Raw genomic sequence first — 23,362 nt, 5'->3', positions numbered from 1 at the left:
GAAAAGACTCAATAAAATATAGCAATGGAATTGAAATTGCTTGGCATCTCACAGCCTGTTCTATTTAGTGGGGTATTTTTTACTTGTTTAAAAGCGTTTTTGTTTTGTTTTATTAGCTCAAAAGAGAGAGAAGTTTGAGAAACAATTCTTCAGCCTTTAAGAGGGAAGATGGAAGGGGTACCTTTCAATTAAATGCTCTGATGAGTGATGATACTCCGCCCTGGAAGTTCGACTACTTCAGGAATATACCAAGATAGAGATGAATCTAAGGTAAACAGTTAGTGTGGGAAATACGAGATGAGGAGTGTGGCTTGTACATACAACAGCCCATAATTCCTGCCACTCAGATACCATGGTTTTTATTCAGGGTGAAGCTTATTCTTTTGAGTTAATTCATATCACTCAGTTTCTTGGTTGGGGGAGTACTTTTAGATACATGTCCCCAAATCATCAGACTGCTTCAAACAATTGGGTGGATCACTTTGCTGTATACCTGAAACTAACACAAATTGTAAATCAACCATGCTTCAATTAAAAAAAAATAGATAGAATGTTCTCTAGTGAGTTGCCCCATGATCTCTCAGGAAGCAGTGACCTGTCCTCTGACCACTGAAGCTTTCAGGAATCCAAACCCCAGACTCTCCGGTCATTTCTCACCGTGTACGGTTAGTCATATTTCCCTGGATGCTTTGTCTTCTGTCCTCTGTCATATGAGTCTTATGTCTCTGTGGCAGCACCATGTTTGATGCTTCTTATAGTAGACTCTCCCGGGCTTAGTAAACTAGTCCCGTCACTGAGTCACCACAGAGGTCATCCCCGCCTTGTGTGGTGCGCTTGAGGTGGAGATGGATAAGTCTCAGTAAAGCTCACCCAGCCCCACATCTGCCCCTGATGCCCTGGAGAAGAACTGAATGCACAGTGTTCAGTTGTGGTTTCCAGAAGAGTCTCAGGACTTCTTGGTGGAGAGACGGACTGAGCACTCATAGGACATATTGGCTGCTCTTTCATAAACAGAAGCCCAGAGTTCATTAGCGATACTGCCACCTCTCAAGAACTACTTTTAGGTTGAATTTAGACTCCCCCCACCCTCGCCCCCAGTGAGGGTCCTTAGCAATTGTGGGAGGTGTCCATTTGATCTCCTTTGGTGGTTCCACGCTGCCTGTGGGTTCCCCTTTCTCCTGGGAAATCCTGACTCTCAAAACGATGCTTCAGACTCTGTACTGGTCCTGCAAATCATAGACAACTGGACCAAGGCCTAATAATAGTTGTAGTAATAGTAGTAATAAGAATTGCTACAACTGTGTGGAGCTTTCTATGTGGCAGCTGCCACAAACCAAGGCCACACAGGCTCATGAGCTTGTCCAGGGCACACAGTTATAAGTGTTGGAGTTGGGATTGAAATCCACGCCTTTGAGCCCCGTGTTGTGCGTCCTTTACAATCCTAGCATCTTCGTGTTGTCTTCCATTTGCTGGGTGGAAAGAGATCATTTGTTCTGGCCATAAGAGTGTGCCTGGTGGAGACCCTAAGCATGGGATGCTCCCGGGCCCGGCCCCTCTTTAGTACGTTTCATTACGCCTCCTCCCGCCTCCCCCCGCCTCCCCCCTCCACACTTCCCCATCCCTCTGTACGTCTTTTACACAGCAGGGCAGGGTAATTCGCTGCATGCTAGGCAGTAACTACATAGTAATAACAATAATTCTTGCTACTTAGAGCTCCTTATCCGAGGACGTCACCCAAGCTTCAAGAAATTTAAACATATCTGTTCACAGCAGCGTGGTGGGGTGAAGTGGGCCTCATTTTCAGGCCTGGAGAGAGACATTCATGTGTAAAGAAACACCCAGCCTTTCCTAATGAGGGCCTCCCGGCCAGACATGGAACTAAGAAAGAAAGGGGACCTAATGGGGGAAGGGCCAGACAGTCCTGGTCTCTGGTTTCCCTAAAGTCTCTTTGCATTTGAATCTTGTTTTCTATCTCTAAGAACCCTCTGACTTCGAGGCATTGACGAGAAAAGGCTGTTCACTAGCTGAGTCTCTGTGATGAAATTAGCCACCAGTGTCCAGGTATTCTCCCCAGAAACCCTCCCCAAGGGGGCTACCGCCTGGCTCTGGTGACTCTTCCCCATAACCATCTACCTTGGATTCCCCACTCCCTCTGCCTTTGTGGGCTGGTGCCCTATCCCAACTCCAAGGATGAATTCACATACAGGTTTCCCCTGGCAATATCTCTACTCAAGGCCCCAAGGGCAGCCTGGGCTGGGATGGGGGCTCTTTAGCTAAGGGCCAAAGTCCCTAGAACCTCATTTTCTCCTCCTACCCTCCAGCTGCCCCTTCCTTGCTAGGGTTGAGCCTCTGGGCTTGCTTCTCACCCACCTGGACCCGTAGGATATGCCACTCTCCACTTGTTTGGTCCAACATCTGCACCCCCATAGGACTCACTGGAGGGATGGATGCACTTAGAGGAGGAACATTTAGCGTGGAAGTTAAGTTAATCAGCTAGGGAAATACTCTTGTATTCTTGGATTATGAGTAAGTCACTGCTAAGTCAGTCAGATAGAGAAAGGCAAATATCATGATATCACTTACATGTGGAATCTTTAAAAATGATACAAGTGAGCTTAGTTACAAAACAGAAATAGACTCACAGACATAGAAAACAAATTTATGGTTACCAAAGTGGTGGGGGGGATAAATTAGGAGTTTGGGATTAACAGATTCAGACTACTATATATAAAATAGATAAACAACAAAGACCTAATCTATAGCACAGAAATATATTCGATATCTTGTAATAAACTAAAATGGAAAAGAATCTGAAAAATATATAGTTATATATATATATAAAACTGAATTACTTAGCTGTACACCTGAAAGTAACACATTATAAATCAGCTATACTTCAATTTTAAAAAAAGAGCAAGTTACAGCTGATTCTCAGACATGTTGAAGTGAAACACCATCTCGCAGCACATAGCATGTGTCTGCTTTCCTAAAGACCACACCAGCACCCTGGCAAAAGAGTAACATCGTCCTATGAGGCACCCCTTACATGCAAACCACTGCTCTGGAGGCAGAAAGATCTGTGTGGAAGTAACAGACATTGCTCTTTCTCTCAAGGCGCACATAGTCTTAGAGGGGAGACAGGATATAAACACACACAGATACCGGGACATCTTGATTTTCAAGTATGCTCCAAATCCTTATTCCAAGCAGGTACCACACTCTGAGACCAAAAGGTGGTTTCCACTTCAGACTCGGTCACAGTGAGAAACCCAGAAGAAAGACGAGCGATTTAGTCCAGGTAGATGAGAAGCATTAAAATCGCTGGAGCTTTTCCTTCTGACTCAAAGCAAATACATTTGTCAAATACACCATAAATATACATTTGCACTATTTATTACCTCTGCCTATAAAAGAAAATTGTATTAGGTGATTGGGCTGAAAATGTGTCAAAAATATAATTTGCATCTCTTTTATGTGGGTGTTTTTGTGTGTATTTGCTATATTTCAATTTGCTAATATACATATATATCTCTATAGAGACATGTATAAATGCTGTTTAGTTCTTCTGATATTTGTTTTTATTTTCTTGGTATAAAAATTTCAATATAATTTGTGATTCTAAAAATATTGCTTTTGAAAAATATGGTGTGGATCCTTCACTCCCTTAATTCCCATAATCCAATACAATAAAACATTTACTAGAAGTATATTAAAGAGAATTTCCTGAAGGATTTGCTTCTCTTTGACAAACTGTTGCTAGAAGATTGTGCACAATGTTTTCTGTGTTTTTCATGGAATTCATCTCTCTTCAGTTAGGAGAATTTCCCCAAGCTTTTCCTTCCCTCCCTAGATGGGAAGACTCATTTTCCCTCTTAGTAACCCTACCAAAGGGAACTGAGATTCCAGCTATTGGACCACATACTTTACTCTGCAAATGTCATGGATTTTGGAAGGAGGTATATTCTTCTATGTTATTATTATTTACAGCATGTAAAAGCATCTTCATGTTTACAAAAAAGACTTTTGCAATTATGTCTTTTGCCAGTTCCCCTCAATCACTTTAAGAAGCAGGTCAACAGCCTCCTCTGTTAGGGAAAAGGGGATAAAGCCCAAGGGGAGATTATGTCCCTTTAGGGTCACACAGAAAATCATTAAAAAATTATAACCTAGGTATCCCACGTCTTAAGTGCTCTGCTTTGCCATTAGAAATGTCATGTTAGCTTCTTTTCCTCATCTACAAGCCACATACATATTATTTTTCCTGAACTAGATGACATCTAGGGCAAAGAGAGGCCACTGTCCCTTCTACCCTATTTTGAACTAGATTCAAAGGAAAGTGACCCCTTCTCAGAGTCCTCCTGGGAGAACTGGCCAGAGTTCTCCTGGCTACAGTGTGGCCAGGCAGAGAGGATGCTGTGGCCTGAATGGTGTGTCCACCACCCTCCCCCCACATTCTTGTGTTGAAGCCCTAATGCCCAAGGTGACTGTATTTGGAGAGAGGGCTTTCAGGGGGTAATTAAGATTGAGGTAATAAAGGTGGGGCCCTTATCTGATAGAGTTAGTGACCTTAAAAGAAGAGGAAGAGAGACGGATACCTCTTTCTCATGTGCACACACTGAGGAAAGGCCGTGTGAGGACACATGAAAAGGCAAACCAGGAAAGGAATTCCCACCAGAAACCGACACTGCCAGACCTTGATCTAGGACTTGCAGCCTCCAGGATTTTGAGAAGTAAATTTCTGTTGTTTCAGTTGTCTAGTTTACGGTATTTTGTTATGGCAGCCCCCAAAGACTAAAACCTTAAGGTTTTCCTTTCAAGTCAGTCTTGGAGTCCATGTGGCACAGGCAGGACCTAGAAGCTACTCAGAGTCTGGCTGGCAAAAGCTTGCTAGAGGTGGGTCCCTGGGGATGAGGTGGCACCATAGCAAAGGCTGGATGCTGAGTCAGGGCCAGGGGCTGCTGCAGAGCCCTGCCCAAGCGAAGCTCCAGACTAAGAATTCCACCAGCTGCAGACTTGAGCCACCACAGCCAACAGGGCAAGCAGCTCCCAGGCATCACCTTAGAGACCAGGAGGCCGAGGACCTCATGTCCAAGGCTCTCCAATCTACCCTGCTCAGTGTGACCTCATTGGTCTCCCCACTCCATCCACACATCAGAACACCCCCAGAGGGGAAGAAGATGGGGGTAGGAAGGTGTCTCTGAGAGATGGAACATTTTTATTAAAAAGAGTCTTGACACCACCTAAAGGGACTGTTAAGTCATCTAGAAATGGAACTGGACAGCTAGTTCATTTTCCCCTCCTGCTTGTAGGGGCTCAGGAGGAAGGCCAGTGTAGTTACAGGCAAATAGAGGTATAATCTGTTCTCTGCCCACACAAGTTGTAATCTAAGTTGAATCTTAGATTTGTTAGATTAGATTTGCCAGAGCAAACTGTGGGCGGTGTGCTTCTTCCCCGGGAGAGGTGGGATTGGTGACTGGGTCAACTACAGCCATATTCTCTGAAAGCAAGCATCTTGGGAGTTTGTGTAAATGATGCCTGCCCCACTCCACCCTTTGTTCTGTCTCCCACGTCTTTTCATATGTAGGCTGTGCTGTGTTATTTACTACAATTGGTGATATTTGCATTAATTCTCATATGTTTTTATCTTCCCAACTGCATTATAAACTCCTCTTGAGCAGAGGAGGGTGCCAAGGTCAGAGCTCTGTTAAATATTTGTCAACTAAAGCAGTGGTGTTGCTGCCCTGCATGGTGGGACCTGAGTGTGTCTGCGGATTTTGCAGCGTGTTTCAAAATCCTAGCCGAGGACTCCTGGGCGGGGCCAGCCGTGATGTCAGCTATGCGACCTCTCACATGTCAGCTTCCATTTCAGGACCCCAGACTCCACAACTGTGAAATGAAAAAGTTGATCTAGGAGCCCATGAAGATTCCCTTTGAGGTTTCTCTTGTATGAGAGTGTGAGATCTCTTAGTTCATCTTTTATTATCTTGCCAATGGGCCATTGGAGAAATGGAGCATAGCTATACTATAGTTATGGACTACTGAGAGCTGTTCTAAGTGCTTTATGTAACAACCTGATGAAGAAGACCTTGTTATTGCCCTCACCATTTTACTGGCAAGAAAACTGAGGCACAGGGTGTAACCTGCCCAAGGAAACAGAGTAGGTGAGGGTTAGAGCTGGCTTGGATGAAGACAGACGGCTCCGGAATCCTGCCTCAGCCCTCACACTGTGCTGCCTCCAGCATCAAGAATTATTAGCCAGTAGGTTGGCTTTGGAAGAGACAGGAACTCATACTTCCTGAGCTTGGAAGCCTCCAGAGTCCCTACAGCCAAGGCCCACTTTCATTCCAAGATGCTCTTTTTTTTCCCCCCAACAGGTTAATTTCTAATTTAGTCATTTCAGAAACATGTACTGACTGCCTGCCATGCGGTAGGCTGTCTTTGTCTTGGGCAGGGATTTGAGGTGCAGGCCATTAACAGGGATGGGTTTGGTAGTTGGGAAGGCTCTCTGCAGAAGGTGAGTTTCCAAGGTATTTCTTAGGGAGAGACTCATTCAAATTTGTCATGTTCATTCCAGAAAACCAAATTCTATCATCTCACCGAATGCTGTGGGATTTTCCATGGGGCTATCAGCTGGGCCCCCAAAGATCCCCAAATGGGCCCTTCTTACCCTGTGATTTATAATCTTCCTAATCTTTAATTGATTTACTTGGCTTTTGTGAGGAGATGGTAGGAGGAAAGTGGGAACTATTTGTCTGATCGATGGATTTGCTTGTAATTCCCTGTGATGAGAAAACTGTGCATTTATTCTTTTGAGCACAGGGACTTTTCACAATAGTCATTCCTCAAATAGCTGATAAGGGCTGAACTAGAGGCAATGTCTTCTGTGGAGGAAACAACAGTAACATGGTTACTTTTCTAAGCAATGCCTTGGGCACCTATGGATGAGGCACCTTGCTCTTGATCCCAAAGAACTTAAGCCGGTTCAGCCACATGACCCTCCCCAGAGGCCCTCTGCTGCCTGCAGAGCCAGCGGGGAAGGCAGGCACCCCTGCTTCTCAGACTGAATCCTGACTGCGCTGGGTCCCCCAGGAGGCCAAGGAGCTGCCCATGCCCAAAGGCATGTGGACGGCATCAGTGCTGCAGACCCTGCTGAGGTTTCTCTGGTCAGCATGGAGAAAACAGACCCTTTTACCCAGCTGGACCCCACCCTACCCCACAGTCCAGTGGCCACCAGTCCGGTAAATACCCAGGGCTGAGGACGTGCTGGGGCAAGGCAAGTACTCTCAGCTACTTCCTATGCCCAGGGCTGAGGGAAGAGGTGGAAGGGACAGACCAAGGGGCAGGGCTGCCAGGCTGAGAGCTGGAGGGCGGAGAGCTCAGGTCCTGCGGGTGGACGCAGACCCCAGGAAGAGCCCCCTGGTGTGGGCTGAGTCCACACCCGAAGAGAACCGGCCAGAGCTCCAGGAGTGGCCTCTTCTCAGTCACAGCGACATGTGGTGAGTTGGACAGGAAGGGCCAGGACCACAAAGAGGCCCCAAGTGGGAACTGACGTTTCCTCAGCCCAGTGTGGTCCGGGGAGGTGAGATGGAGGTTGGGGAGCGGGGATCCGGAGCAGGGGAGGTTGGTGCCCACCGGGCCTCTAGCAATAGCCGGTGGGCAGTCCTGACTTGGAGAGAAGGTGGTCTGCTCTCCTCCATGCTCTCTTGGCAGAGCTTTCACGGGAATGTCAGTCTGGAAGACATCTCTGGACTGCGTAACTTCCTTAATGCTGGCTGTGGTGGAGGCCAGGAGCCAGCCGCCCTCACTCGCTCTCTGGAAGGGGACCGTTTTGTCTGCCTGGTGACGTGTCAGCCCTGCAGCCGACCTGTGGCCCTGAAGGGGAGGCTCCAGGGATGCTGCCCTCAGGTGAGAGTGGATGCTCCAGAAAATGTGCCCTCTGTTTGTCTCTAGGAGAAGCAAAAATCCTTCAATCATCTACAAAACGGTGCCTTTTCCTTCTAGAAGATGGCTGCATGTAGAGAGGGCAGAAAAAAAAAAAAAGGACAAAACACCAAGTGCAGAATAATGTCACAGTAAGCTGGGCTCCCGCTCCATTTTTCACATTGTTTCCTATTTGCAATAGCTACTGGGTGCCAGAGAGGAGAGGAACAACTTTAAAAAACAATTAGCAGGACATGTGGTGTTCATTCTTGGCTGGCACTATGCAGGCCTCATCTTCCGGCAAATACTCCTGTCTCTCATGAAAAATGTTTTAGAACTAATGAGCTATATTCGCATTCCCCGTAGAATGGATTCGGAATTTTTCATCTACGCCGCACCATGAAAAATGGATGTGTTTGGCACAGAAGTCATTTGAACATAAAGCCCGGCCTCAGTGGAAAGACAACCTTCAGAAAAACTTTTCAAGTAAGTTTAGTTCATTCGTACTTGCTTCCACCCGGGAAGGTCAGGTTCGTGTGAAAGATGGAAATTTCTCGCACAGACCTAGATGCTGATGAGATTTGTTTTTGTAGATCATCTGCAGCAGTGAAATCTTTCATAATGTCACTGCAAAATAAATTAAAATGTTCATCTTCATATGGCTGGTTCCATTGCATTAAAATAAATGTTGCAAGCTCATTTAATTAGTATAGTTAGGAATGTCTCTTCCCTGCTTCACTGACTCTCCAAATCACAAGTTAATTTGTCAAAATCAGACCATTGTTTTTCCTTCATTCTTCATTACTAGAGACAGCCCCATTTAAATAAATGTTTATGCTACAGAGAGCAGAGCAGTGAACAACCCCAAATATTTTCACAAGCCAGTGTTGGAAAAGTTTAAAACACAGGGAGTGAGGATGCATTTTTTCCCCTCCCTTTGCGGTTATTGGATATTTGACTGGCTGAAAAGGTACAAAATTGAGCAGTCTGCTGTAACCGATGATGCTGCATCCGCCATTGCTCATGTCGGCGGGCTACACCCTCTTGAAAGCAGTTTTCTTCTCTGTTTTCAAAGACAAATGATGACAAAAGATACCATCTCTATCAATTACCCTTATCAGATCGTTCTCTTCAAGAAGCCTTGGTTAATCGATTTGGGCGTGGAGGTCTGAACTAGGTGGGGAAGAGGGGGTTCTGGTTTTTATAGCCGTTTGCTCACCATTCCTGGCTGCGAGTAGCCACTCTTCCTGCTGAAAATTCAAGGGATAACCAAATTCCAGGGTTTCCTTCTATCCTCTCTCACTTCCCAACCCTCCCAAACCTCCAAGAAAATATTAGAAGTACCAATGACCATTGATAAAGCATGAGTTCCTGGCAATAGAAGTATGTTGGGGTTAATGATGAAGACCAGGGAAAAGGGGTTCACATAATTAGCTGAGGTGTTACATCTGTGGAGGTCTTCTGGAAGACATCCATCAGTAATGGATGAAAGCACTTATCACATCATTATCAGTGCCCCATACTAATGAGACATCGCATTCCTGCACCCTAGAGGCTTCTCCACGAGAAAATGCCGCAGCGCTCAGCTCCAGATTCAGCCTCAACGGGGGGAAGGCCAACTTTCCTCCCCGAAGCTTTGTCTTTCACCAGCATGGAGTGACCTGACCTCCTATCTCCGTAAAGAAGCCAAAAGATAGGTTAGCCTTTTTCTTCTTACTGGGTAGGGTTTTCTTGTCCTGTGACCCATTTTCCTACGCTGCTCTTGCTTTGCACGGCTTTTCTCCCCTGGGGCAGAGGAGTTCAAGGAAATGGATGTGGTTCTTCAGATTTCTCGGTAGGTGGTGGGTTGAAAAGGCTTTCAAAGTTGTCCTCAGTATGGTTCTGATGAAGTCTAATCTGAAGAATGAAACTTTCATTTTTTTCTTTTCTTTTTTTCTCTTTTATTTTTTGGTACAATTCCTCAGGACCAACATTGCTTCATTAGTAAATTATTTAATGAACAAGAAGATTTAATTACTATGTATTATACAGATGTGCCTGTTTGACTTTCAAAAATCAGACTCAGGCAGGCAGGAAGCAGCAGCATCCCTGCCTTCCCTCCTTGACAGCTGGGAGTTGCCTGAAAGTAGTAGCTGAGCAGGGCACTGAGCCTGCATTCATTCATTCACTCTTTCATCTCATAAACCTCTGTTGGTGGCCCTGGACTAGGCACTGAGTGTGCAGAGCCAATCTCCTTTTCTTACATAAAAGAAGTGGAGCCTTCTGACTAGACCAGGGCCAATATGCCTGTCGCCTACTATTCAGCCCCTGAACCAGGCCACCTTATCTACAGTGGTACAATTTTACTGGAAACAGCATTTGTGCCTCTGGTTGGCCATGGAGCAGCCTTTGGGAAACTGGAAATCAAGCCATGCACATAAAAGACAAGTGAATTGAACGAAGGGTAAGTCAAGCACTGGGCCTGGGTAGCAGCCTAACATACATGCATGACTGTCACTTGGAGTCCCTTCGCCTTGGTCAGCTCCTTCTACAATGTGTTTCTTGACCAGTATGAGAAAGACTGATATGTACTTTTGACACTGAGAAGACCTGAAGCAGAGGAATCCTGATGTGGAAGAGCCAACTAGAGAGCTGGAGGAATGTTTTCTTAGTAAAATCTATGCTGCCACACGATGTTGGTCTGGTTCTCTGTCCCCAGACCAAAAGCCAGGCTGCAATTACGGAGCCAGATATACACCACCCATGACAAACAGAGCAGGCTGATTTCAGACAAACTAGCTAAGCTCTGCGAGGCTTCTGCCACTGCGAGAGGGAGACCTCAGTTCAAATCCCAGACTCCACTTACCAGCTGTGACCTGGGGCAAATGAAACCTTCTGAGAGACCTTTTCTCACACACAGAGTGGTCATAATAATTATATCTTTTGCATGGTGTCTGTGGAAATTAAATGAGGCACTATGTGTGAACGTGAGCTGGTGCCTGTCAAGTGTTTGACAAATGTTAATTCTCTTCTGGGGGCTTTTAGAAGGAATAAGGTAGCAAAGGATGAGGGCAGGCTGATGCATCAGAATGAGTGTGGGGTAAACTTTTAAGAAAAATTAATTTTTTGATGGAATTGATTTTTAATGAACTTTAGCTGCTGAACAATTCTTGAACTGAACACTAAGACTGAATATGTCTCTGGTTTATGCAGGTTACACAATTCATAGCTTATTTCTGGAATGAAGTTAGTGATCATGTGGTCAAAACCCATTCACAACTTGCAAAAAGATCAGATGCCTGCCCAGACCATTCACTCGTTAGTAGCTCCGCTCTGTCCTCTCACCCCTCTTCAGAAAACCAGAGACCGCCTCTGACTAAGGATGCCCAGACCCTCCAACCGTTCCTCCTATGACAACGAGGTTTCCTGATCACTTATTATCCTTTTCACCTTTTTTTAACCCTCCCTAGTTTTATCATGTTCCTTTTTAAATGTGATGATCAAAAGCAAATAAAATACACCAGATGCTTCTGACTATGGCAGAAAAAAGAACAGAAACCTCTTTTGCTCTGGACGACTCTATGATGAAAGTAGTCTGTTGGCAGCCGTGCCACATTGCCCTTACAGTCAACTGAAACCCTTAGGACTTTTTTTTTTTTGCGGTACGCGGGCCTCTCACTGTTGTGGCCTCTCCCGTTGCGGAGCACAGGCTCCGGACGCGCAGGCTCAGCGGTCATGGCTCACGGGCCCAGCCGCTCCGCGGCATGTGGGATCTTCCCAGACCGGGGCTCGAACCCGTGTCCCCTGCATCGGCAGGCGGACTCTCAACCACTGCGCCACCAGGGAAGCCCCTTAGCTTTATTTTTTAAATGTCATGAGTATAAAAAGAATATCCATTTACATAAAGTTCAAAATTACCTGTGGTGTTAGAAGTCAGGATAGTGGTTGGCATTGGAGAGAAGGATGGGATATTGATCAGGAGACCCCCAGGGGGATATGGGGGGCTGGTCCTTTGTGGTTTTTGATTTTATGGTGATCACACAGGTGTACTCACTTCGTGGGCATTCATCAAACCATACAGGTGTGAATTGTGCACTCCTCTATATGTGAATAGTAAACAGAAACCAATTTGCAATGATCAGAAAGCCCTTTATAAAAGTCTCTTCTTTTCTTTTCTCCCTGAGCACAGAGAACAGAAGAGCATATAATTTAATTCATTCATCAAACTGGTTTTGTGAGAAGCTTTTAGGTACAAAGCATTGTATTCTGTAGAGTACAGGGCATTAGGGCTCTGGAGACAAAGATGAAGCAGACACAGCCCCTGCCCACAAAGAACTTACAGTTCAGTGAAGGATGAACATGTATCAGATATCACTGTATACCAGGGGGAAATGTCCTGGGGTACTAAGAGGGGTCAGGCAGCTGGTTTTCATGAAAAGCCATTTGAATAGCATTTCATACATTCAAGAATCATACGTAATCTTCGTGAATTTATAGTTAGTGAATGACGTTGTTTTACTACTCATACAATGAAGAGCTTCTTAGATTCTATTTTTGTCTCATTCTGTGACAAGATCATGAAGAAATTTATACATACATAATCAATAAGAGATATGTGATTGTTGTTACTGAAGATATTAAAATAATATATACTTTATAACATTTTTTCAAAGATCTAACTTGAAAATATTTCCAACAGGGGAATGCCTGGGGAATTCATTATAAGGCAACTTTTGAATATATAGATGAAATTTTAAAATGGAAATCAATCCAAAAGCTAATGAACAGGTAAGCAAACTGTGGTATATCCATACAACTGGATGTTATTCAGCCACAAAAAGGAATGAAGTAGTAATACATGCTACAACGTGGATGAACCTTGGAAACATTGTGCTAAAGGTAAGAAGATACAAAAGAGCACATCTTGTATAATTCCATTTATATTAAATACGCAGAATAGGCAAATTCATAGAGACGGAATGTAGATTAGTGGTCTCCAGGGGCTGGGGGAAGGGAGGCATGGTGAGTGACCGCTTATAGGTACAGGGTATGTTTGGGGGTCGTGTTTAGGGTGATGAAAATGTTCTGGAATTAGATAGTGGTAATGGTTGCTTGACCTTATGAATACTAAAACCCACTGAATTGTACACTTTAAAATGGTGAATCTCATGCTAATTATATCTCAATAAAATATATAGAAGGCAATTTTCAAACATACAGATTGAAATTCTGAAATCATAAAATTTTTTTCACTGAGAAATTCTCAGTACCATTTTATGATACATCTAATGAATGAGTACCAAAAAACATACACGTAAAGATGAAAGTTATAAAGATCAAAATGGGGGAATGGGCTTCCATTTTTGTGAGAATTAAATCAGGACCTAAAGCAAACCTTTCACACAGGGCTTCGGAGGGATCAGGACATGACCACTTGTGTCTCTACTTCTAATTCCAAAACAGAATCATTCAGGCCTGGGGTACCCACATCACTGGATAGTTTATGAACTCCTGTTTTTCTTAACCTGCTTGACAACAAAAACGCTTTTGCTTACCTCTCTGATAAGCAGCCCTTTCTCTGATCCCTGTTGATAGAAATTAGACAGTAATCTGTTCAAATCAGCGTTTACAGGCAAGATGAGTTTTCCAGAAGAGAGAAGGAAAGGACTCAAAGCAGCCAATCAAAGGGCTCTGTGGAGGAAACCCAGGTAGAACCCCAGTAATAAATACATTTATTGCCTGGACAGTAAAAAGTACTGGAGAGTTTAAAATAAATTCAGAGTTATTTAAACTTAATTTATGACCAGGAAAATAAACCCTCTCTTCCACCATTAATGTTTTTTATCTGGGCCATCAAATGTCACACGCTACTGATTTTGGTTGTAAGGTCACTGGAAACAGCATATCAGAGGTGTCAGCACCACAAATCAAGTGAAATTCCTTTAAAAATAAAAATGTCAAGAGTAAAGTAATAGGCAATAGTTACTTCATGCTATGAAAGACTTCTAATATATCAAAAGGTTCACCTTTTTCTACCTTTATGGTGTATCACTTTGAGCGCTAAATATACTTCTGCTTAACAGATAAAGTAAAGAAAACAGGCATCAGAATGCCGATGATAATAAGAATTATGACATATAATAAAACTATTTGCAGGCACAGAAACATTAGAAGGCAGAAGCCTGAATATATCAAAAGACAAACAATGACCCTGAATATAGGGAGATCTGCTCTCTAGCATGTCAGTTATTTTAAGGGGTCACCTTAAAGGTCAACTAAAACAGTGTCTTTGAAATCAGAATACAAATTATATTGGGTTTGGGTAAGAAAAAAATGAACATCTTAGAGCTAATGTGATTCTACACAGAGGTCTAAACCCTGAAGCAATCCTTTGGTCTTTTATCTAAGGACTGAATAAAACAGAAGCAAGTGCCCATGTGCTGGGAGGAGATGAAAGGTAAAGGAGACTTGGAGCAGACGGATTCTTCATGATCCTGATGTTAAACAACTGACAGGCAGTGGCATTTGCCATAATGTGTCGTTGCTAAATGCGTGAACTCCTGGCAGGGTAAATTCAGCCAGGATTACTCTTAATGCCAAAGCATCTGACTGAAAGGGTTATCAAAGCCCCAGATAACAAAAAATGACTTTGTTTCATCCTTGTGACATATCTTACAGCGATTTTCTAGGACGTTAAAGGTAAAACCTTGCTTCCTGATTCAAAGACTCATAATCCAGTGGATGAAACGGCTCCAGGGAAGGATAAAGGAGGATGGAGCCATTCACATAGAAGCACAAATTTCCCCCAAGATGGTAGTGAACAGTTAGAGAAAAGCCATAATTCTCTAGTTTAAGCCTCCCAAAGTTCTTTGATCATTGGGAGTAGTGGGGAGGGGAAGAGGAGGTCATGTTTGCCCATCAGCAGGTACCATGGGGTGGGAGATGGGCCAGTGTCATCACTGGAGTCACAGCACAGGTGCTCTGCATTTCAGAAAAGTCAAGTGTGGCTGACTCCAGAATGGAGTATCCCTCTTGGCTGTGGTGGCTATAGAATTTTAGTGATGAAATTGATCGCCAAAGACTTGAACTTCTATCTCCTTTCATATGACAGATGAGGAAACTGAGGCTCAACCCCAGGAGGGAAATGCTTGAGGACACAGCCAAGATGAGAGCCTCCACTGTGGTCCCTGGCTCCAGCCAGGCCACTGATGTGACTGTCACACACAAGCCCCACTTGTGTGAAGCAGCTGTTCCAACTGGGAGGCAGGCTCCCTGGAATGATCTCCAGTCCTTGATTTGATGTGTATGTGATGATAGTAAGTCACTGAATTCTCTGTATCTCAGTTTCCCCATGAAGCAATTTGATATTTGTACACATCGACTTTTCAGAATACCTCTATTAGGCTTGGGTATCTTAGGAGAAGACTCCATAAGAACATCCCCATACAGTCTAGCAGGTAAGAGACCAGATTGTCTAGACTGAAGCTTGGCTCTGCCATGGGCTAGCAGTAGAACATTGTACAAGATGCTAAACCTCTCTAACTCCTGGTTTCCGTATCCATAAATCGGGGATAGTGATAACTGTACTTACCTGGTGTGGTGTTGTGGTGATGCAATAGAAAGCTCTCAGGACCACAAAGTGTGCATTTATACAACAGAGAACGAGAAGTCCCTGGAAGCAGGGAACTGGAGGTCTCAGGTGTCCTGGCCCACTGTTGTCCTGCCACCCAGCCCATCAGCTTTCACCTGGGACACCAACCTGATTTGAATATGAGTATGCGACTGAAGGGCATGATTTAGGCATGTGCAAACCCCATAACAGCCCAGGGCTTCCATACCTCAGGCTGTCTTCTCTTGGGCAATCTGCGCAAATGACGGATGATTCCTCTGGTCAAGATGGGGTTCGATTCAGAGCCACCTAGTGAGAGACGAGAGCCTCAATGCCAGTCAGCACCCTATTTATTTGTGGTTTTGTCTTATTAAAGACAAATGATGCTGAGGCAGTTCTATGGGCGTCGAATGAATTATTTATATATTTGATTGAATTGGAGGACTCAACCCTGTTTAACTCTTTGAGTTTTCAGCCTGGGGTATAGGAATTCTATTCAGCACCCTCTAATCACTTTCTGAATTTTACTTTGGGGTATCACCTTGAAAACTCATGGGCTACGTGGCAAAAAGATGTCTGTACTCAAGGCTTTATAAAGAAAAAATATCGAAAACAAACTTGGGTTTGAGAAAACCACCAGTTTCTACAAGACGTTTATTGGGGAATCATGTTCTTGAACCTTTAGACCTTTGAAAGTCTAGAGGTAAAAATATTTAAAATCAAATGTAATGATATGGCACTTTTATTAATTTTCCCTAATTTTAAGGGGCGCTTTCCTCTTCCTTCAGGCATTCAAGTTCACTCAAAAGTAATTGCTGGGACTTCCCTGGTGGCGCAGTGGTTAAGAATCCTCCTGTCAATGCAGGGTACATGGGTTTGAGCCCTGGTCCAGGAAGATCCCACATGCAGAGGAGCAACTAAGCTTGTGCCCCACAACTACTGAGCCTGTGCTCTAAAGCCCGCAAGCCACACCTACTGAAGCCCGGGCACCTATAGCCCATGCTCCACAACAAGAAAAGCCACCTCAATGAGAAGCCTGCACACCACAATGAAGAGTACCCCTGGCTCGCCACAACTAGAGAAAGCCCGTGTTTAGCAACAAAGACCCAACACACACAAAAAGGTAATTGCTAACCCTGCCTCATTCTATTACTTGTAAGTTCAATATAATTAGAGACATATTCAGTTCATTACTAGCTTGAATTTTTGCCCAGCTTTTTTTCAGCCTGTTGTCTTTTCAAAACACTTTATTAAAAACGTGTTTTACCCCCGTAGGTAGGTTTATACCTAGGTATAGGTATTTTATTCTTTTTGTTGCAATGGTGAATGGGGTTGTTTCCTTAATTTCTCTTTCTGATCTTTTGTTGTTAGTGTATAGGAATGCAAGAGATTTCTGTGCATTAATTTTGTATCCTGCAACTTTACCAAATTCATTGATTAGCTCTAGCAGTTTTCTGGTGGCATCTTTAGGATTATCTATGTATAGTATCATGTCATCTGCAAACAGTGACAGACCTGTACTCAGAAAACTATAAGACACTGATGAAAGAAATTAAAGACGATACAAACAGATGGAGAGATATACCATTTTCTTGGATTGGAAGAATCAATATTGTGAAAATGACTATACTACCCAAAGCAATCTACAGATTCAATGCAATCCCTATCAACTTACCAATGGCATTTTTTACAGAACTAGAAAAAAAAAATCTTAAAATGTGTGTGGAGACACAGAAGACCCCGAATAGCCAAAGAAATCTTGAGGGAAAAAAATGGAGCTGGATGAATCAGACTCCCTGACTTCAGACTATACTACAAAGATACAGTAATCAAGACAATATGGTACTGGTACAAAAACAGAAATATAGATCAATGGAACAGGATAGAAAGCCCAGAGATAAACCCACGCACAAGGGTCAACTAATCTATGACAAAGGAGGCAAGGATATACAATGGAGAAAAAGCAGTCTGTCAATAAGTGGTGCTGGGAAAACTGGACAGCCACATGTAAAAGAATGAAATTAGAACACTCGCTAACACCATACACAAAAATAAACTCAAAATGGATTACAGACCTAAATGTAAGACCGGACACTATAAAACTCTTAGAGGAAAATATAGGAAGAGTAACACTCTTTGATGTAAATCACAGCAAGATCTTTTTTGACCCACCTCTTAGAGTAATGGAAATAAAAACAAAAATAAACAAATGGGACCTAATGAAACTTAAAAGCTTTTGCACAGCAAAAGAAACTATAAACAAGGCAAAAAGACAACCCTCAGAATGGGAGAAAATATTTGCAAATGAATCAATGGACAAAGGATTAATCTCCAAAATCTATAAACAGCTCATGCAGCTCAATATTAAAAAAAATAACCCAATCAAAAAATGGGCAGAAGACCTAAATAGACATTTCTCCAAAGAAGACATACAGATGGCCAAGAAGCACATGAAAAGCTGCTCAACATCACTAATTATTAGAGAAATGCAAATCAAAACTACAATGAGGTATCACCTCACACCAGTTAGAATGGGCATCATTGGAAAATCTACAAACAACAAAAGATGGAGAGGGTGTGGAGAAAAGGGAACCCTCTTGCACTGTTGGTGGGAATGTAAATTGATACAGCCACTATGGAGAACAGTATGGAGGTTCCTTAAAAAATGAAAAATAGAATTACCATATGGCCCAGCAATCCCACTACTGGACATATACCCAGAGAAAACCATAACTCAAAAAGACACAGGCACCCCAATATTCATTGCAGCACTATTTACAATAGCCAGGTCATGGAAGCCACCTAAATGTCCATCAACAGATGAATAGATAAAGAAGATGTGGTACATATGTACAATGGAATATTACTCAGCCATAAAAAGGAACGAAATTGGGTCATATGCAGAGACGTGGATGAATCTAGAGACTGTCATACAGAGTGAAGTAAGTCAGAAAGAGAAAATCAAATATCGTATATTAACGCATATATGTGGAATCTAGAAAAATGGTACAGATGAACTGGTTTGCAAGGCAAAAATAGAGACGGATGTAGAGAACAAACATATGGACACCAAGGGGGGAAAGCTGGGAGGGGCTGGTGGTAGTGGTGTGATGAATTGGGGGATTGGGATTGAAATATATACACTGATGTGTACAAAATAGGTAACTAATAAGAACCTGCTGTGTAAAAAAATAAAATAAGATAAAATTCAAAGAAAGAAAGAAAGAAAGAGCCAGGAATACATACGGCCAGTCTGCAGACCCCAAATTGCTATGGAAATCTACAGCTGTGAAGAACAGAGAGAAATGGATAAACAAAAAACAAAAAAAAAACTTGTTTTAGTATCACATTCTTTAAAGGAAAATAATAACTCCCAAGTACATTTTATAGGAATTGCTCAAAATACAGGACCCAATGCCAGAAACTAATAAACTCAAATCACAGAACTCACGTCAGAAGGCTGCCATAAACTGTTTTAGAGCAGTTTGGATATATTTGACCTGAAAATTGAAATGCGTGTGCTCTAATACATAGTTTCACTGGAGAAACTGTCACCAGGTATCGCTATTTAAAAATCCTGTTCTTATTTCATTCACTGGATTTCAATTTAGCCCCTAAATATCCTTTTTCCTACAAAGAACTCCAAACGCTTTCCCATGGCATTACCCCAAAGCGTCAGCCTGGCGGGCTGGCATTGTCCTGTTTTATAGCACAAGATGCTTGGATGGGCAGTGGTTTTCAGGTCAGACCCTTGAGATGAAGAGTTTTGACCTTGTTGCTTCAAGGTGCTGCTGTCATCCTGGGGAGAGGGCATTTCAGGGGAGAATGCCCTGGTGAGGGGCTGATCCCACACTGACACCTGAAACTCAGAGGTGGGTCATCAAGCTTCATGGCCCGTGTGTTAAATGGCCTGCAAAGTTGAAAGCTTGAGCAAATGAGCCCGTGGGTACACATGGAGCACAGGGCTGGTGATTTTCTAGGTTAGCTCCTCAGAGAGCACTGGGGCAAAACAGGCAGCTCGTCCTGGATCCAAGAACCAGGAGAGAGAGCCTGGCCTTGCAGGACTAATGGGAAAAAAAAAAAGAGTTGCTCCAAGCCACCTGGTTACCTGGCAAGCTGAGTGCCTGCCAGGTGGAAAAGCACAGTAGACATCACAGTCTAGACAGGATCATTCCTGGAGACTCATTTCTTAAATCTGCTGTTATTTCAAATGGTAAATTCTGGAGGGGAGTGCTTTGAATAGCTTATTTTTTTAAAATTAATGAATCAAAGCATGAAAATATACTGATCTGGAAATGTGGAATCTGGGAGGTGTTTCTGATTGACGTCACCCCATGTCTGGTCCACAGAAGGTGGATTTGGGGCTCTCAGCACATCGGCTTCCAAGGTCCATAGCATTTAAGCACTGAGGTATAATAGTGACTCTCCAATCCGCAGGTAGAAAAATTAAGACTGAGATGTGTGGTTGAACAATTTCTTAATTTCTAGTTAAGATAGCTGGCCATTATCTTAATTTCCAATGAAATACAGAAATGTGAGCCACACAGACTTGTTTTCCATTCTGAGGTCTGAGGCCTTTACTTGGCTAGGAAGGGAAGTGTCCATCAAGAAGAAATAGCATTTCCTCATTCTTCTTCTGAATTCCATCAGTGAAAGATACGGGATCTAGTACCCAGTGAAATATTCTGACCTGAGCAATGCATTTTATTTTTGATAATAAATGAAAATTCTAATTCAACTTCTACTCAATTTTGGGGATCTCTGATCTCATGAACATGCAAATAATCAAAAGTAGACTGTAGCTGTTACTTATTCTACATGAACAGAATCATTAGGTATGAATAAGAAGAACTGATAACTTGAGTATATTTCCACTTCTACAAACCAATTTGGGTTAATTTGCAAAATTAGTAGAAGAAACAGTCAAGTTGTTTAAAAAAAACAATAATGACTCAGTTTGACTTATTTTTTAAAAAAATGATTTGGTTTACATTAGTGCCAAAAAAATAATGAAGTACTTAGTTATAAATCTAACAAAGTATGTATAAGACCTACCTATATGAAGAAAACTACAAAACTCTGATGAAAGAAATCAAAGAAGCTCTAAATAAATGGAGAAATATTCCATGTTTATAGGTAGGAAGACTCAATATTGTCAAGGTATCCCAGATTGGTCTATAGATTAAACTCAATTCCAGTCAAAATCTCAACAAGTTACTTTGTGGATATCAACAACTGATTCTAAAGTTTATGTGGAGAGGCAAAAGACCCAGAATAGCCAACACAATACTGAAGACGAACAAAGCTGGAGGACTAACACTCCCTGACTCCAATATTTACCATAAAACTACAATAATCAGGAGAGAATGGTGTTAGTGAAAGAATAGACAAATGGATCAATGGAACAGAGTACACAAAAATAGTCAATTCATCTTCGACAAAAGAGTAAAGACAGGGCTTCCCTGGTGGCGCAGTTGTTAAGAATCCGCCTGCCAATGCAGGAGACACGGGTTCGAGCCCTGGTCCAGGAAGATCCCACGGGCCACGGAGCAACTAAGCCCGTGCACCACAACTACTGAGCCTGCACTCTAGAGCCTGTGAGCCACAACTACTGAGCCTGTGCACCACAACTACTGAAGCCCATGCACCTAGAGCCCGTGCTCCGCAGCAGGAGAAGCCACCGCAATGACAGTCCTGTGCACCCCAACGAAGAGTAGCCCCCGCTCGCCACAACTAGAGAAAGCCGCACAACAACAAAAACCCAAAGCAGCCAAAAATAAATAAATAAATTTTTTTTTTTTTAAAGTAAAGACAATTCTAACTCTGGGAGTTAAAAAAAAGAAACCTGGGTCCATCATTATGTCGAGTTCCTCACACAGGCTGGCAAAGGTACTTATTAAATACTTGTTGAATGAACAAATGAATAAATGATCTGTTCCCAGCATTGGGTAAATTGGGGTATTTTTTCCCATGTACAAAATGGGAATGTAATGCCAGTCTCTCAGGGTTGTGACGAGAACTCTATGGGGAAAGTATATAAGTATATCCAGAAAATCTATAACACCCAGCACTCAAAAAAGTCTACTTGGGAGGAAGGTGCTTCAGGGTGGAAGAAGGCCTGGTGGTGGGGAAAGGTAGGGCTGTTTGGGGCAAGGCATTCAGTGGAGCAGAAATGAGCTCTCCGGGGGAGAGAGCTGTGCTGGCAAAGAACAGATGTACAGAAGCTTAGGGTGCAGAGACACCCAGGAGCCAGACAGAGGAGGAGTGACTTAGTGATTGACAGTGGACTTATTTTTTATGTTCCCAAGTCCACCCCACTGCCTCTGTTTGCCTCTGCTTTGACTGTAGTGATCATGGTCCCCTTTAATTAGCCACAGCCCCAAATTCAGGGAAAATGCTGTCCTTAACTTCTCTCCCATCTGAAAGCCTTGGTGGACCACCTCTCTTTCTCCAACGAGCTCAGCCTCCCCTTGGGGGCATCTGTGGCTGCCTTCTCCCCCCAGTGCTCTCTATCCTGATTCTTTCCTTCCACTCTGCTTCACCTCCAATTGCCGCCCTGAACTTCTCCCAACAGCATGTATTTTCTCCTTGTATAAGAAAAAAAAAACCCAACTTTTCTCTCAAAAGGATTTGACCATTAAAACTCCTGAGTAAGTAGCTCAATGAAGAACAGAGGAACATTCAGGAAGGAACTGGGCCCTGCCCTGGGGTGGACAGGACAGTAGAAAAGACATGAAGTTGGGAGTCAGGAAAGCTGGGGTTTGGTGCCTGTGCTACCAGGACGAGTTATGTGGCTTAAGCGACTCCCTCTGTCTGGGTCTCAGGTTCCTCGTTTGGAAAACGCCTTGTGAGGATGAGATGCTTCCATAGGTTGTGTTCTCTGCTGATTGTCTGGATTCTTTTGACGAGAGGGTAGAGGTCCTGGGTTTGAATTCAGGTGCTGCCACTTACCAGCTGTGTGATCTTGGGCCAGTTACTTAACCTCTCTGTCTCACGCCTCACCTGTAAAGTGGAGATAATGGTAGTCACCTCACAGGGTTGGTGGAGGTTTAAATGGAGGGTGCAAAGTGCTTAGCCAGTGCCCAGCACCTAAAAGCAGAGCGCCCTAAAAGCTCATCATTTTTATCATTCTGGCGGATGTCAGTTTGTACTGGACATCCTACCACCATTCTTGGCCTGCTGTCCTTCCCTGACATATAAATGTAAGGTTCTTATGAGGATCCATTTTCATCCTCTACCTGCTGTGCTGTGTGTGGAAGGCTGATAGCACGACAGCCGATGTAACTCATCCTCTGGCCCACCAATGCCAGTTGGCAATGCTGCAGTGGCCACGTGATGGAGAAACGGGGTCCGGGGCAGGAATGGGGTGGAGAGGAGGGATGAAGTCCCGGTGTCTGCAGAAAGAACAGAGGGTAGGACCGATGACAGCAGCTGCTTCAGTTCAAATCATCTAACGCACGCTGAGTGGCATTGCTGTGTGCACAGAACTAGGTCTCAGCACTGCGCTTGTGTCTGTGGTGGGTGTGTGTGTGTGTGTGTGTGCGCACAAGTCCATACAAGGAGAGGTATATAAATGTTTAAATAGAGTATTTCTGTCTCAAGGAGCTTACAATGTAATTGAGAGGCTAAGATGAATAGCCAGAAATTTCAGTTTAGTTCAGACTATGGTGTGTGAAAAGGTAGGAACGAATGAAGTGCAAAGGACATCCAGTCCTATGGATGGTGTCGAAGAGGATTTCCTGGTGGAGGTGGCACCAGAGATGGAACCTTAAATGATAGAAAGGTTTGCAACATTGATTCACTCACTCAGTAAAACTTTATTGAGCACCTACTATGTGTCAGGCACTGTGCTAG

General features: G+C 43.4%; 1 long non-coding RNA gene across 1 annotated transcript in view; it reads left to right on the top strand.

Annotated features, from left to right (window-relative positions):
• Nucleotides 1–23,362, top strand: part of LOC117199849 (uncharacterized) — a 100,199-nt gene that overhangs the window by 5,564 nt on the left and 71,273 nt on the right. The window contains exons 5-7 of the long non-coding RNA XR_007479194.1: nucleotides 117–10,363; nucleotides 12,599–15,215; nucleotides 16,297–16,631. This is a non-coding gene — a long non-coding RNA (uncharacterized LOC117199849). The remainder of the gene's footprint in view (nucleotides 1–116; nucleotides 10,364–12,598; nucleotides 15,216–16,296; nucleotides 16,632–23,362) is intronic.

Source organism: Orcinus orca, chromosome 9 (assembly GCF_937001465.1).
Source record: "Orcinus orca chromosome 9, mOrcOrc1.1, whole genome shotgun sequence".
NCBI lineage: Eukaryota > Metazoa > Chordata > Mammalia > Artiodactyla > Delphinidae > Orcinus > Orcinus orca.
Note: the sequence above shows the minus strand (reverse complement) of the source record. Positions and strands in the feature narration are given on the sequence as shown.